Source organism: Hoplias malabaricus, chromosome X2 (genome assembly GCF_029633855.1).
Source record: "Hoplias malabaricus isolate fHopMal1 chromosome X2, fHopMal1.hap1, whole genome shotgun sequence".
NCBI lineage: Eukaryota > Metazoa > Chordata > Actinopteri > Characiformes > Erythrinidae > Hoplias > Hoplias malabaricus.
The window spans coordinates 17843819-17860927 of NC_089819.1; the positions used below are offsets into that span (position 1 = coordinate 17843819).

Genomic DNA, 17109 nt, shown 5'->3' on the forward strand with positions numbered 1-17109 from the left:
TTGACTGATACCCTGACACACAAACACGAGGAGAGAAGACAGGCCAAGCAAAGGAGAAGTGTGTCCTGCTGATGGTTGCCTTTTGATGCTGCTTGGAGACCAGTTTTGGTGCTTTTTTTCTAATGGCCTTAATTGGGATTTGGGAAATGGAAGCAGATCTGAAACCAGCGTACGAAAACAGCTTTTATTTGAAGTGCTATGAGAGAGGTGGTGTATAAGCATTCTGGGTTATGATTGAAGGCATTTTCTTTCTGACTACCAGTAATATGGGAAGATACTGAGTTTAAAAAGCAAAGTAGTAGGAAGGTGATGAGAATGGTGTTGTGATTGTTATAATTGAGAGAAATCAAAACACCCTTCGGGAATAGCCAAAATACCTCTTCTTCTTATTTGACGGCCATGTGGCTACAGCTGGTTGTGTTTTAATGTTTTGTGTGCTCAGGCAAAATCATTATGAGGGTCGCTATAAATAGCTACTAGGCCTCAACTTAAATTAGAGATTGCATTTTTGTATGCACTAAATTAAAAAGAATTCTTAATAAGGCAATGAACTAACTGCAGCAAAATTAATGTAAGCAGCGCAATTGCTAAAGCTAGAGAGCTGCTTAATTACATACTGCAGTCACTTTTGCTTTAGCATGGTGAAAATAATATTTCAAAGTCATAATTAAGTTTTTCTGACAGTAATCCCCTAAATACTCTCAGCTTTATTACTCATGAGAAAGCAGAGCTGACTGAATGTTTGCAAGATGCACAGAACTTAATTGACCATGTTTAATTAGCATTTCTAATACTTTATTGATATCAGAAATGTTGATCCGTTTGAGACTAGAATGATTTGTAACCCTGAAACTCCACGTTAATGTTATTATATCAGGTTCTCAATACTAAAGTATCATTTAGTTGTTGCTTTTTGGAAACTTAAGGAGTATGAGTTGTACTTAGGAGTGACAGCAGAAAATGAAGTATATTGTTGCAGCCCCTTCTTACATAGTTTGTCATCTGTTGAACATTGTTCATTAAATATGGATGTGTTAGGTCCTTTGGGAAATCAACAAGAAGAGGTTATGTTTATATTGATTTTCCAACCCCACATTTTACATACTAGAGATGTTTTACAAAATTCATGGCAAAGATTTGACATTCAGAGCCGTATCTTCAGTAGAAGTGAGTGACGGTGTCACCTAGCCAGTATCATTGACAGCATTAGCAGTTTAGCAATCACGCTAACTGAGCCAGCTGCATCACAATACAGACCTGCAGGGAAGACAGGTGTCCTCGATTAGCTAACACATTCTCTTTCTTTCTTTACCCACAACAGTTTATTAGCACTGTGCCCCTGGAGTTGGGTGCTTTACGGACAAGAGAGGACAGTGCTGCTATTGGCAAAATCCTACAGTTTAGGCATTCTGATTCTGACAGGCTAATTTGTATGTAGTTTATATTCAGCACTCCTCAAGGCATCCAGATTAACAGTGTTGCCTTGTATTACACAGGAGATGAAGATTCCCTTTGTGTCTTTTGCTCATGTTCACTCTCTGGCTATTTTCTGCGTCATTTGTAGTGAAGAACTTGAAACTATAGACCTAGTGTTTGGGCATGTGTGTTAGTCTGGGTACACTTATGTATAGGTCTTTCTGTGTGCATGTGGGTGTGTAGGCCCTGCTGTGATAATTCTGGAGCTCTCGAAGGTCGCTCCACATGAGAGCAACTCTGTCTGGGAACCAGAGCAGGCACTCAGTGGTGTTCTCTGCGAACAGAGAGCTGGGCTTGCCTCTGGCACACATTAGTCCTGCGTAAAGTGATGGGGATTAATCCTGTAGGGAGAGTGTATATATGACGTGGGTTCTTGTTCTGCATTCCCCTTGCTCAACAAGAGATCTCCAAGACCATGTGGGCTCTTAGGATCTTGTTTGATGCTCTTGTCTCACTGAGTTGCTTTTTCATTCACATTCCAAAAGCAGCATGTTTTTTTAATATTACACCCATTACATTAAAGAATGAATTAATTAACACTTGGGAAACATGACCTTGAAAAGTGAAAATGTTTTTCCAAGTTGAAAGCTGCTGAAGATTTTTGAAGTAGAAACACAGGATTGCATTTAAATCACATATTGCAAGTACTCACATGGAATCCAAAGTTAAGTATAATACAACACTATATGGTGATAGGCCTAATAGCTACATGATTTAGTAATACTTGTATTGATACCTTATCATAGAGCTCTTGGAGATTTCTCTTACGGCTCACAAAGATAGATTCAAGTTTCTAATTGTACAATTTAATATATTGCTCAATGTGCAGTATACATCTGTGGACCAAGTATTTTGAATAGGAATATATGGCATATGAAAGAATAGCTATGCATGTGCTATATATTTAATTCTGCATAAAGGTCACTCCTTCCCACTTGTAGCTCCAGTGGGAGCAATTATAAACAGACTCCACCAGCTCGGTCTATCTCCATATCTCCCTCTCTGTCTCCCTGGCTCCCTGTCACTTAATGCACTAGATTAACTGCTAGGCTCATACCTGTACTTCTTGATAATAACAGAATGAGTTGAAGCATTAAAACCCCTGGCTCGATTTTTTTTTTTTGTATAATTCGGAATTTGAGTGTTCCGAATTATAGCAAAGTGTCAGCAAAGTTTAAATAAAAAAACACAAAATATAAATATGATCAATCTCTCCTCAAGTATGACCAAAATACACTCCTCAGAGCTCTCTGAGAACAATGTGGGCATGGTCCAATACTAATGACTTTCGTGACTGACAGGTCTCTATCACTGGAGAACAGAATGCTGTTTATGTTACCATAGAAACACACAGCCTCAAGACAGCAGTCGCTGGGTTTTACTCTGAAATGCGGTTGTCATTTTACACAAAGTATACAATAAAACGGCACAGAATTGGCATTATATACACTTTCGTGTATGAACCTACGGACGTTTATTTTTGTGTCCTTAGTGTGGTTTTTTCTGATTATTTTGTTAACATAATTATACAAATGGGACACCTTCTAGAGTGTCTCCAAATTGGTGCTCACCGCCGCTACTCTGCTGTACTGCCGACCGAGTGTGGCAGAGACTGCAAGGGAAGCTCAGCTTCCCCTAAAATGTCAAAAATAAGTGATCAAATATATACTTTTGTGTGTACATGTCATTGAATAAATATGCACTACAACGCGCTCAACTTTTGTTCAGAATCAGCTTCTTATCACTGGTAAAGACGCGGCTTTCCTCTCAATCATTCCCACAGTGCTTTAAAGCGTCCACAGAGTTCAATAGCGAAGCAGCAAAGTGCAGCGAAACGACACGAGTCATTGGACAAATGCTGGGCTTTGTCCCGCCCATCGGACACTAAGCGTCTCTGGGGGTCTATGGGGCAGTGGGCTGGCCTCGGCTGGCCCAGATGCTCAGCTTCTGCATGATGATTGGATGATCTGTCTGAGGCTGAATCCCTTTTTGATTGACAGCGAAATGAGCTAATCAGCGATCCTTTGGTGTAAAGATCCGTTGGAGCATTACATTTTCATTCTGTTTTGAGTTGAACCGGAGACTTTCTTAATCCTCTTAGCGGCATTTTCTTTGTTAAAAACGACTTGCGACAAATCAAGCTTCTATTTCTGGTGGAGTTTTTTGTAGCTGCTTGTGTTTGGAGACTGACTTCTATCGCAGTTTCTGTCCAGCAGGTGCTGCTGAGCCCCTCCACCGTCACAAAGCACTCACAGGCGGACACACTTCACATGGGCCAAGGCCGTTTAAGCAGCCTAGCTCTGCTGGCCATTGAGAGGACATTAGTCAAGTCCCTGGAAGTTAGCACAACAGGGTCACAGATCATTTTCTTTAAAAGGAACGGTGGGTAGAATTTACATATAAATAAACCGACACATTGTATGATGTAGGCCGAAATTGAGCAGACCAGCATCCGCCACTGGAGTGTGGCTATTACCCCCTTTGCTAGTTTGCTGTACACACCGGCCCAGTGTGGCCGCTATCTCTGCTGTACTGCCTACCAAGTGGGTCTTTCTTCCCTGCTGTAACTCTGCTGTACACGCCGGTCTAGTGTCACTGCTATATCCAATGCTACTCTGTTATACACACAGAGGGAGTGTTGATGCTATTCCTGTTGTACTCAGACCTAATCCATTCATGCTCCTTCTGTATTGTTTTGAGTTCTGTGTTTGCTCTATTTATGTCTTTCCCTCCCTCCCCATAGCTTGGCGAATAGCTGGATAGCTGCTTTAGCTCACCAGTTTCTTCAACTCACAGAGGAGGCGTTGCTAGTGTAGCCTTGTGATTGGTCAGGGTAATTCTGACATTAGAATTATCCATTTTTAGGACCATTCTACATCGAGAGGAGAGCAGTGCTGGTCATTTTTCAGGAGAGAATTATCATTTGTGTTATTTGTGGATATTTCTCTTGTGTGTTTTTTATTTAAACTTTGCTGAAGGTTTCACATAATACCCACGTTTATCATTATCTTGTGTTGGTTCCAAATTATGTAAATTACACAATAATTGTTCTAAATTAATTGTTATTTTATATAATAATTTATTATCAACAACTGTTTTTCAGTAGAGTAGAGACAGGAGAGTTTTTATGTCAACATACTAAGGTTTTGCAGTTTTTTAAAATTCTTTTATTTTATTCTGTTTTTGTGTTACTCAACAATTAGTCATATTTGTTTATTCTTTGTAGTCATGGGATGAATGACAGCAGTGGACAATGTCCAGACAGGCGCTCAGTAATCAGGTCGATCTACTCTCCACTTCAGCTGTTTTTTTTCAAAAACAAAAACAAGATATTGCAGTATGCATGCAGAAATGTCTCAGTATGCTCCTAAGAGCATCAGTTGGCTGTCAGATCTTGTTATTTTAAATGGAGATAAAGGGCCATAAAATGATAACCAAAGCATTTTCTGAAATTTTGAGCTATGGTCTACTCTTTTCTCCCCAGTAGACTATAACTGATTTATACAGGTCGAATACACATGTGTATGGTAACCTCACAAAAGCTATTTGTCAGTGAGGTGTTCTTATAGTTAGAATATCTTGGCATCCACAGCTTCATGGAAACCATTTTACCTCAGGATTTTACTTAGGGTTCTGTCATTGACTGACTATCTTCTTTGTTGTTTTTGGGATCTATAGATATACTCAGCTCACAGGTTATATTTGGTTCATGATATTGTCTTATGTTGTTGACTGGCCTGATGTGGTTTAGGTTCTATAAAAACTATAAACAATATTTGCTTGTGCATTTTGTTACATTTTGGCTTTGGTAGCACTGTGTCATGAGGAGATTGTACACCACAAACTGTTGTTCATTAGTAATGCAGCAAATCAGGAAGCTGAAGAACAGCCAAGTTTCTCTCAAAGCCAAGACAGAATGGGCAAAAGCAAGAAGTGAAAATCATTTTTAGCAGATTGAAAACTGAAAAGATTTGTTTAGTAAGTTTGGGAATAGGTTCTTCTAGTTCACATATGTATGTGTTTGGCACTAGGTTCCCCCACACCTCTCATTTTATCTGCACTGTTTTCTGTCAGTGTTCCAGTATGTACAATATATGACATATCCTGTGTATGAAACAATGTACGATGTTGTCATCCCTACAGTGAAGATGCTGGACTGCGCAGACTTGGACATAAATGCTCAGTGAAGGAAAACATGAATGCATCCATCACTCATACACAGGCACGCATGCTCACACAGGCACACCCTCACCCTGGGGTGGCAGTGCTCTTAGCTGGTGAATGAAAAAAATGCCTAGAGCAGGCTTTCACATGGCACATATAAATGGCACTGTCAGCCAAGGACAGGCGCCTGGGAACCTCTGCCCCATATACTGACAGTAGCCTTGGAGAATGGCTGTGTGTGTGTGTGTGTGTGTGTGTGTGTGTGTGTGTATGTTTAGTTTCCCTCTAAGCCATATACCAGTGTCTGAACACTGGAGATGGACTGTACATTTTGGCATTTTGAAGAAATATGGATCATTGGATGTGTTTTTAATGTTTAATAATTTTATGGATGTATATGATATTGACACTATGAAACAATTATGCTATAAAAAATGATTCATCAATCAAACCAACAAATTGAGGTGATGTTTTTTGCAATTCCACATAAATCATCCAATGTGTGACAGATTTTACAGCAATAGTCAGAAACATGTATATACGCTCCAGGAATCTGGTTAATTTCGCTTATGTTTTGGTTTAGTGTGTAAGGGACTACAAGCAAAAGCCATGAATTCTCTGTACATAAATCCTGTAACATCAAAGCACCATATGAAAATATGCTGTACCCTTCCTTGCTAGCAATTGTAAGTCCATTGTATGTCAATGCCACATTTTACAGTTGTAGTTAATGCTCTGACAGTAAGACATGAGCATTGTTTTAAATGTAGTTACTGCTGACTGCTGTTAGCCTGCTGCTGTTGTTTGAGAGAGCTCTGTGCCCAGCTGCAGACTCGGAAACTTGAAAATGCTTTAGATTCCACTTCATGGCTGCCTGGAGTGTCATTAATTAGTAAAGATGCACTATGGGGAGAGTTATGCTTCAGGGATTGTGCCCATGTCTGGTCTGTTCTAGTGAAAGTCTGTGATTCAGTTATTTTGTTTTTGTGTGTAGTGTGGAGCAATGCCTCTCTACCTGTTTTACCTTGGAAAAGGAAGGTTTTACTATAGAGTCCGGACTCGAATGCTAGGTACTGAACTAAAGCTCACTGATAGTAAAACTTGTGTCTTGATAAAGCTAAGCACTTGCTTTAGTGTTGAGCAGTATTGATTACATTTAATACAGCAGTTCCTTTTGTGTGCACATCGAAAGCATCAAAAGCTACACAGCGACTGGGAGTCTTTCATTATCAGAGTCAGTGACTGTAGTTGAGCGAAGCAAAGTGGGCGAATTTGGTGAATTCAATGTACCTAGCTCCACTCAACTCTATGCAAATGAGAAGTGAGGCACGGCAGTGACTACCAACCACGTTCTCTTGGAACTGCTCCACTCACTTTGGTTCCTACTGAAGATTTGTTCCTTTCTCAAAACAAAAGAGAGACCCATAATTACTCCGTCCTGACCTGTTTAAAGTTCAAGTATCACTATTCAGTCCAGTGCTGCCTGCCTGCGTGTTGCCGGATACGCCCACCAGCGACACATCACCTACCTCATGGTCAACACTGAGTGATTTTATCACTTGTGGTGTACACAACACTTGGGAGGTTTAATCTTTTTCATTTCAGATGTTTGGGTTTTCAGTTTAAAATGATATGGCATAAAGCTGCACCATACTATTGTAGCTAACTGAAATTAAGCAGGCTGACGGAGCATGGATAAGTCAGATAACTTGTTTGTGTCTGCCTTTGTACTTAAACATTGAGGTTTAAATGGCACATTTTGTGTAATGTCATAACAGACAACAGACTTTGCAGAATCCCGAATTAAACTACTGAATACTTTGGTGTTAAGTGGATGTGAATAAGTGTGAGGTGAGCTGGCAGCTGGTTCTTTAATGAGAAGCTCGTCACATAGATAGTGTCAGAGAGAGAGAGCAAGAGAGGGAAGCTGAGGGAGTAATTGAGTGCTGAAGGAGTGGTCGAGTGTGCCACACCAACCCTCACCCCAAGTATGTCACCCCTTTTATAACACTCCTTCCTTCTTTCTGTATTTCGGCCTACTGTTCTTTCGTTTTCTCACTTGCTCTCTCTGCCTCATCACACACATCTCTAACACCATATGCATAAACCCAAACGAATCTGTGCTTTAACAGTAGACAGATGGAGTCCAAAGGGTTTTGAGATTGATATTCATGGTGTGTGAGTGTGTGTGTGAGAGAGTGGGAGCATGACCACAAGGGTAACTTCCCTTCTGCTGAAATAATCTCTTGCAGACAGTCTTTCCTAGGGGCAGCCCTGGTGCACTGAAATCTGTTCAAAGTATTTAGCCTGTGTGAACTGTATCAAGGCTTGGTGCCTAATCACTAATGACTGAAGTTGCCTCTGTGGTCAGTCTCTCTCTCACACTCTCTCTCTCTTTTTCTCTCTCTCGCACTCTCTCAGGGCTTTAGAGGACAGCAGCTGCTTAGATAATGTTGTTTATACCTCCTCAGCTTGTGTTGCCATCGTAAAGAGTGCCATAGCAACAGATGTCTCTCTCCTAAGTTCTCCCTCTCTTCAGATCTCTGTGTGTTTGTGTGTGTGTTAGCGTTGTCACGATACCAAAATTATGACTTTCGATACGATATCTGTCTAAACATCTCAATATCGATACTGAAACGATACCATGGCAAAAACCTAAAACATTAGGAAAAGTAATGTACTTTCTTTACAAGCTGAGAGCGGTCGGCAAAATCACTGTTATAAGCTTGTTAAGTGTGACGTAACCTGACATTTCACCATTTCTGGGTCCAATCACACCTTAGACCTATGTCATGTATTTGGGGCCAAAATCGTCTTAATTCTAATGCGTGTCAAGACGTAAAATATGTGCGTGTTGATGTATTGAGACGTATTTTTTTACGTGTACAGGCAGCATGTTTTTGTGTCTGCAGAGGTATTTTCTTTGTTTATAGACGATATAACTTTTACTTCTAAGAGGTTTTTTTTTTTAGAGATGGAAGGATCGATCGGCTATGTATCGGTATCGGCCGATTTTTAATCAAAATATGAGATCGCGATCGGCTGATATTTCTCAAATTTAGCCAATCCCGAGCTAGCGTTTCATCCAGGAGGAGCCTCCTTAAAACCTCCCCGGTAAAGTCCCTGCAATTCCTATCTGAACTGTTAGAAAACATGTCGTCAGTCTGGCAGTTTTTTACCTTATGTGACACAGACTCATCCAGGGCGTTTTGTAAAATTTGTAAAACCAAGGTGTCTCGTGGGGGAACCAAAACAAAGTCATTTAACACTACTAATCTGATACGGTACTTAATATCCCACCTAAGGGTTTTGCGCAAACAAAACGGGAGCCGTGTTCCGGTGAAGAAATGCCAGGACCAAGTCAGATGAACACAGCCAAGCCAACATAAAAATCACGAATAGATTCCTTGTCTGCCATGTACAGTGAAATACTGGAGGAAAGCATGGAGGTCCAGGAGAGCAACAGTCCAATCACATCCCAAGTGCGCTGCTATTTTTCGGAGCCCACCATCCCACGGAGCGCGCAAGCACTAGCGTATTGGAAAAGCAATAAGGCCGGTTTTCCCGCTCTTGCCGAAGTTGCTCGAGCCTATCTCGCTGCGCCTTGCACAAGTGTGGACAGTGAAAGATTGTTTAGCGTCACTTCAAATATACTCACTGAAAAGAGGAACAGACGGTCATCCCAGAAAGCTGAAATGTTACTCTTTGTGAAAAGAAATATGCCTTTAAAACTCAACATTAAGAAGCAGTAGTTCGGCAGATGGGCCTTTTTCCCTTTAAAACAGGCCCGGTTGTTTAATTTCAAACTTTCCATATTTTATACCTGCTGTTTTATTTAATCTATAATTCATACAAGACCTAACTGCACAATTTCAGTGACGCTAGGCAGACATTTTTTAAAAATTTATTGTATAACAATAATTCAATATCTACATTTAATGGTTGCAATTTTTCGTTTTTATAATAATCCAGGTTCTGAGTTTAATACCTGCAATTTTGACTGTATTTATGTAATATACTGTTTTTTCGTGTTAAAATAATTAATGGTCTAAATTTAATAATTGCAGTATTGTATTTTTTTGGTGTACAATTCAAGTTTGTTTTAAAACAATTGTAAAAATAAATATAAATCAAAACTAACGGTTGCAGTTTTTCATTTAAAATAACCTAGAGTCTAATGACTGCAGTTTTGACTGCATTTAATTACATTTTGTTTTTTAATTAGTGAATGGTCTAAAAGTAATCATTGTTTGTATTTATTTTTGTATTTATTGCTAATTTTCTGTATTATGCTGTTTCACATGAGTTCGTTAAAAATGGTAATAAACAATTTTAGACCAAGTTTCGTGTCTTGCTTGCTAAAAATTGCATGTTGCCCTGCCATGGCATATAGCCCCACCCTCGATCGGTATCGGCTATCGGCCAATCGTGCTGAAATGTGATCAGGGATCGGAATCGGCCTCAGAAACGTTGATCATTCCATCTCTAGTTTTTTTTATTTGTTTGTGTGCAAACGTAATTGTACAACATATTTGCCTTTTCAGTAAAGTTGCAACATTCTGCCAGTCATGGCGATATTTACTTACACATTGAATAAAATATAAAACAAAAATTAAGCAAAATCGGTATTTATACACATATATTAAATGTAATGCTAATAAATCTATAAACACTCTAAAAGTGATCCAGACCGATAATTGTTATTTCGGTCAATAACAAGCAGCCATAATAATTTAGACATGAAGTTTTCTTCCTGTACCATAGTTAAAATAAGCATGCAAACTATCTGGTTCTCACACTGCCATGGTCATGTGTGTATTACAGTGCCTGTATGCACATATAATCTTCCACAACTACAGCAACAGTTATTGTTTCTTTTGCAGTATTCTTCAAATGATACAGTTATATATGCTGACAACCTGTGACATGTCTTTGTACCTACCAGCGAGCTCTGTGAACCATTCAAATATTGAGACTTTTGAAATGTCAGAAAGAAAATAATAATAATAATAATATTTAGTTATATTTTTATTGCCATATTCAAGAGTTTATTGCTTTACACACAACCGTAACTTAACATAATCATAGTAGTAATAGTAGATCATGAAAGCAGTGATGATGGTGGTAATATATAATTATTTCACTGACCGTTGTGAGTTTTTATTTCTTTAACGGAAAGGTCCCAACAATTTTATCCATGTACATGAAACAGAAATCCAATTTTATGGCTCTGTACTCAGATCCACATCTACAGGAGCATGTCTGGAATTGGCCAGGCTTGTGCAGTCCGCAAATACTCTTCTGCAATTCAAAAGAAAATTTCCAAAAAGAGCCATTTTATCGAACAAGTAAACAGACTACATCATGGTCACATGAGCCTACGTTTTAGTTAAGAGCACAGTGAGTATGAAGTGCGTGCTCTCACGTGCAAATAACGTAATGCTATGTTTACATGTGTGTCATATTTAGTAGGCAATATGTTGTAACATGTGTAAGTGTCTCATGAATATGAGAAGCCAAACGTTGCACATTGACAGCTTTTGTCAATGTCCCTTATTCCCATGCGGATATATTCATATTAGAGTTCACTGATTGGCTATAAGGTGTGAAGAGGCGTTAACTCGTCATATTTTGCCGTCTGTACACGTACATATTTTACATCTGGACACATAATATTTTTACGTGTCCAGGTGTTACAATTAAGAAAATTTTGGCCCCAAATGCATGCCATATTGGCCCTGTGTCATACATTCGTAAGATGTGTTTACTATTTGAATAAAGCTGAATGCCTCAATCTATTATGTGATCTCAGTTCAGGAGTTCAGAAGAATGATTTAATTCAACATAAAAGGAATCAAAGGTGTCTTTGGCAGCACATTTTGCACATTCGCAGCTCATTATGATCTGTGTAAGCTGACATGTGGACCAACTGCACTGCTCGATGGAGCTGTGTCTCTGTAGCAGAGCTGTCTCTCACGCTAATGGTCACTCCTGGTGTTCTAACGAGTTGCGCAACCGGCGATTCTTCCATAAAAATTAGCTAAAGTTTCAAGTCACTGGTGCTAGTCAGGTTTTTTTGTTTTTAAATAACTCGAAGGTACCAGTACTCATTATATGGGGTATGGTATTGTTTTTAATGACAAAGTATTGAGATACTTTTCTAGTATTGGTATACCGTGCCACACTAGTGTGCATATATATGAATACTACACCCTCCCCCTTTTGGGGAAGCCCTGGAGCAAATTCATCAAACCTTACCAAGTGTTTGTTTAAGTCAAAATCTCAGATTCACACTTAATTAAGAACTCAAGAAGTGAAGACGTGCAGCACTGTATCAATGTTCTCATTCTTACTGAGGTTCACAAAATTCCGACGCTGGAAGAGGAAGAAGCATTGTAGACCTTCAGTTTATGGCTCGGTGAAAGACACAGTTAATATACATGTTTGTTTTCAACACATGACATGCGTATTTTTTTTTTCTTCTCGTAAAAATCTGACTCCTTAAGCCTGCATTTAATGGTGTACACTTAAAAAAAAGAAGGCACAAGCTGACAGAGGACAGAGTGCCTGTGTTGTATTCCCTTAATCTCTTTTACTAGATTCTTGCAGGATTTGAGTCATATCCTCTGTTGTTGCCATCTGATACAGCAGGAGTCAACTTAGTCCACAGATCTGGGATCTGCAGGGTTGGAGCATGCTGTGAACAGAGGGGCATTCTCTACTGCATCAGCTGCTGTGTCACCAAGTTTTAACTGAGTGAAGGTTTATAAAATGCAAAGGAAATACATACGCTCCAGAAATCTGGTTATTTCACTCATGTTTTGTTTTAGCGTATAAGAGATTACAAGCAAAAGCCATGTAATCAATTCTAATTATTTTCGCTCTGTTTATGAGGTAAAGAGTCAGATCAGGCTGACCCTGACCTCAGATGTTTAACCAATTAAATTATGCCTTATTTTAGCTACATTTGTACTCTGGTTTGGCAGATAGTTTAACAAATAGTTCTCCTTGTCTGAAAACGTGACGCTGAACCTCAGATATCTCCCACCACACTATGTTGTGCACCATGTAGGTCTCTGCACCCAAAGTAGTGTGTTGTATGTCGGATAACATAACCATTTGTATCCAGCTAGAAGTTTTATTTCCCTGTCTAACGTTTATTGTACTTGGTGTTGTAGTAGTCATCTTGGGTTTATAATTTGTGAAGTTCACTATCTAGGGAGTATGAAACAATATGGGACAGAGCCCCTGCTCCTCTGTACTGACTTACAAGAATAAACATGGCATGACACGAATAAATGAGGCAGCGTTCCTCATTTATATTTCTTTAAATATAACATCTAAATGAGAATATAGGTTTTGAAAGAAACAGTAAAACGATTTAAATCTCCCAGGTTGTTGTATGATTTGTGTGTTTATGTCTGTTGAGCTGTGAGTTAGGTCTACATGAGCCTTTTTCTCTCTATTACTTTAAGAACTGTAAGATGTTATAGTTCTCAATTCTATTTTTTCCAATGTTGCAAACGATTTATTTTCTAATTTTAAACTTTCATTCCAGAGGTGTGAGAATGTAGAATACATTGGTAGCAGCATGTAAGAAAGGTTTTTAGCCTGTTAGAGGAAGTGAAATGAAAATGATGTACACATTAGTGTGCTTTTTACATGGGAAAGTAAAATAGGATCTCATCTGTTTAGATTTCCAGAGTGCTTCCAAACACACTTGGCTGTAGTATGACAGTTTCTCATGTCATGCTGTCTGAGGTGTCATGCAACAACAGTGTAGACCTAAACAGAATGAAATCTGAGTTTCTGGGTTTTATTGCATTTTACAAAATGTCCCAACTTTTCAGGAAAAACAGTTTGTATAACCCATTACCTAAAGCTAACAAAAGCATTTGCATCAATTTAAAATTTAAAATGTTTAGCTGCTGTAAACCTTTTGTTGATGTTAAATGTGATTCCAGACACAGCTTGTCATTTAAGGCACAGATTGTTCAAAGGCACATTTAGACCAACTTGCACACAACCATAATTATTACTAATCTAGGATCAGGTTATTTCTGTACGTGGTATATTTGTAATAAATAAGTAATAGGAACTGCATTTTGACATTTCAAAATTGCTTGAATACCATGAATACTCAAGGAATTTCTCTAATCTGTATATGTTCTTATAAGAAGTAGTATATTTTTACTTCAATGTGCTGCACTGAGTAACAGCTGAGATTAGCATTCAGCATCTGTATCCCCAAAGAATTGTACTACAACAAATCTTAGGGAGAACAGAATTGGCCTGTAGGCATTTAATAGCTACTACTTGTAAGAAATAACAGAAGTGAAATGTATATATCCTGAGGGCAGTATTCAGGGCGAAAGAGACAAAGTTAATCATGAAAGGTATGAGCGTGGCCTTGAAGCACTGCTTTCCATTTTTGCATATGAGGTGCAAAATTAACCTGACTTTTTACTTATAAGCTTCATTGTTCCTTATTCTGTTTGATTTATTCCTGTGAGCTCAGAAGAAGCCTTACATGCAAGGTGTTTTAAAATGCCAACTTACACATACTACAAAACAGTTTCTGAGACTTCAGTTTTTGTATGAATTGTAATACCCAGAAATTCAACACAGTCAGGAATGCTGCAGCGCTGTTGAAATTATGCAGAAGTGTGTAGCCTCAGACATAATGTCCTTGACCTTCAGTGTAATTGTCATAGTGTTCCTCATTATTCAGACGAATGTAATTAGTTCTATATTGGAGGGTTTTTATTGGCTTATCCAGTCACGGTAAATTGCAGGTCCAATTTGATTTGCCGAAAGCAGATGTGAGCAACTCTGAATGGGTACAGGGATGGAAGATCCATACCATTGATTGGCTTTATTGGTCATGGTATTCTAATATATCTTACTTAAGAGCTTCTTTTAAATTTCCCCAAGACATTGGATGAAATTCACAAGAACCTCTTCAGCTTAAAATTTTATGGAGTTAAAAAGACGGGGTTAAAATTGGTTTGACTTTTCATTTGACCTACATACGAATGTATGATGTACACATAAAAAAAAGGACTGCCCAATCCTGTTCCTGGAGATACCACGCTGCAGAGTTTAGCTCCAACTTTAATCAAACGCACCTAATCCAGGTAACAACCTTCAGGGACATTTGAATACTACAGCATGGTCTGTTGGATCTGAAATCTCCAGGACCAGGAATGAGCAGCCCTGGTTTAGATAAAAAAAGGAACGGGTATACCTACTCTAGTAGCTTTCCTTTAAAGAAGGTTTTCCTTGCACACTCTTTTTCAATGGTCATGACCCCCACAGGACTACAATAGTGCTGTATTAGTTTGTGTGGTTCTGGTATTTTAAGAGTGCACTCATAAAAATAAAGGTTGTTTGAGCGATGCCATCGATGAAACACTTTCTGTTCCATAAAGAACCATGTTGCTCATTGTCACTTCTGGACGGTGAGCAGACCACCAACCAAATATTTCCAGCCAAAAGCACCTTGTTGGTGGGGTCTTTTTGTCCACTGATGAAGGACTAGAGGATAAACAACACAAATTGTGAAGCAACTGATGAACTACCATCCCTAACATTGCATATACATGTTGGACCACCTAGGAAAGCATTTCTAATAATTTAATTTCAGTAAATGGACAAACAGTTTAAAAATTCCATCAGCATTGCTGTGCCTGATCCACTCACACCAGCACAACACACACTAACACACCACCAGTACGTCAGTGTCACTGCAGTGCTGAGAACGATCCGCAAACTAAAGGGCAGAATATGCAGGGCATCAGATAGACTACAGTGTGGAACTGTAGAACTACAAAGTGCACCTGTATGGTAAGTGGAGCTGATAAAATGGACAATGAGCATAGAATATTCAAGTGTGGGCATTTTTAGTAGTATGTTTAACAAAACTGTATACTACTTTTTTCCTATTTATATTCTATTTTATTTATTATTTTTTTTATTTATGTAAACCTGAAAAACATAATGTAATAATTATATCTAAATATACCGTGGTACTCAAGTGCATGACTCTTGTCTGATGATATGAGAAATTAATAAAGTAGGTCATCTATGTAGTTTTTGTTTTAAGTTACTACATTGTTTTCTTTGGAGTTTGACATGATAAACGCTTCATTTATAAAGATGTCATCTACTTCATCATAAGGCTCTGTTAAAATAAAACAGTGTTTCAAATAAGTGTCTTGGAGCTTGATTAGTAAAGTGGCCTCACTTAGCAGTTTAGATGTGAGTGCCTCTACCCAGCCAGACACACTACTCCAGTGTTTCAGTGTGCATTGTAGACATAAGGCCTCACCCACCCCCTATTTTTTGAGGGCCTATTTTACATCAGCTGCTGTTAGCCGTTTAAATCCACCAGTGGTAATCCTGTTAAAGGAATGATTCAATCAAACTCGCCACACTGTCAAAGCCCATGCACTTCTTTTTTTTTTCTTTTCATCGTTGTGTTTCGTTTTTCTTATACGCATGAATGTAGAAGTAAGCATCTGTCTGTTGCATGTGAATGAGTGTGTTTATCTTTATGTATGGGTTCATGTGTGTGCCAGCGATTATAGAGAGAGACTGCAACCATGCTTAATCAGAAGGGACTGGCTGACAGCACAGTGCTGGTGGCTGTATTTGTGTGTTTAAGTTACAGATGAACGCGTTCTCTGGAAAACAGCACAACAGTTCCCTTCTGATTCGGAGCTGGTTCAGTTTTCACTTGGGATCTTCACCAAAATACTAATTATTATACCTAGGAAAACTGTCCACTAACACACTATATCACAATGTTGAAATGTTGGGGTAAAATAAAATGTATTTTTAGTGGTTGATGATTATGTAAGATTATATTAAAATACACAAATCTTTTAATAATTCATATGATAAGATTACTGGTTTTAAAAATCTGTATCACATGGACCAAAAGGGACCATTTATCTGTTACATTTTACCTTGACAGAGGTTATACACTGATGCTCCTAAGTAGATTTGACTACCTTCCTTTAGGTTTTAACTCCAATTGTAATCACACCTCTTTCTCCAACACAAGGACACCTGAAAGCAATAATTAGACAAATGAGGTTAGTTGGATTATACATGCAGCTGAACTCAACTGGCCTGTAGGTATCCTAAAGCATGGTTGATGACCTTTTCTATATGATAATGATGTCCCTGCAGCTCTTTCCATTTAGTCATTGGGCACTTGCACTGGATGTAATTTTGCAGATGTAAACAGTATGTAAAGAGTGTGCAGTATATGGTTATTTATTGCCAAGCGTCATGTATTTAAAAATATATATTAATAGTTTTTGTTGTTTGAGTTTGTGCAACAGCTAAATTTTCCTGTGTAGGTACTTGTAGAGTGTAGTCAACAAATTGCATTAATGAAACTTGAAGAAGCTTGATTTACATTAGTTTCCACAAGTGAACATTTTATGTGTTCCATCAGTC

At 38.5% G+C, this 17109-nt stretch overlaps 1 protein-coding gene across 4 annotated transcripts in view; it reads left to right on the forward strand.

The window, feature by feature from the left end:
- LOC136676759 (amyloid-beta A4 precursor protein-binding family A member 1-like) overlaps positions 1–17109 on the forward strand; it is a 44595-nt gene that overhangs the window by 5286 nt on the left and 22200 nt on the right. The window lies entirely within an intron of this gene.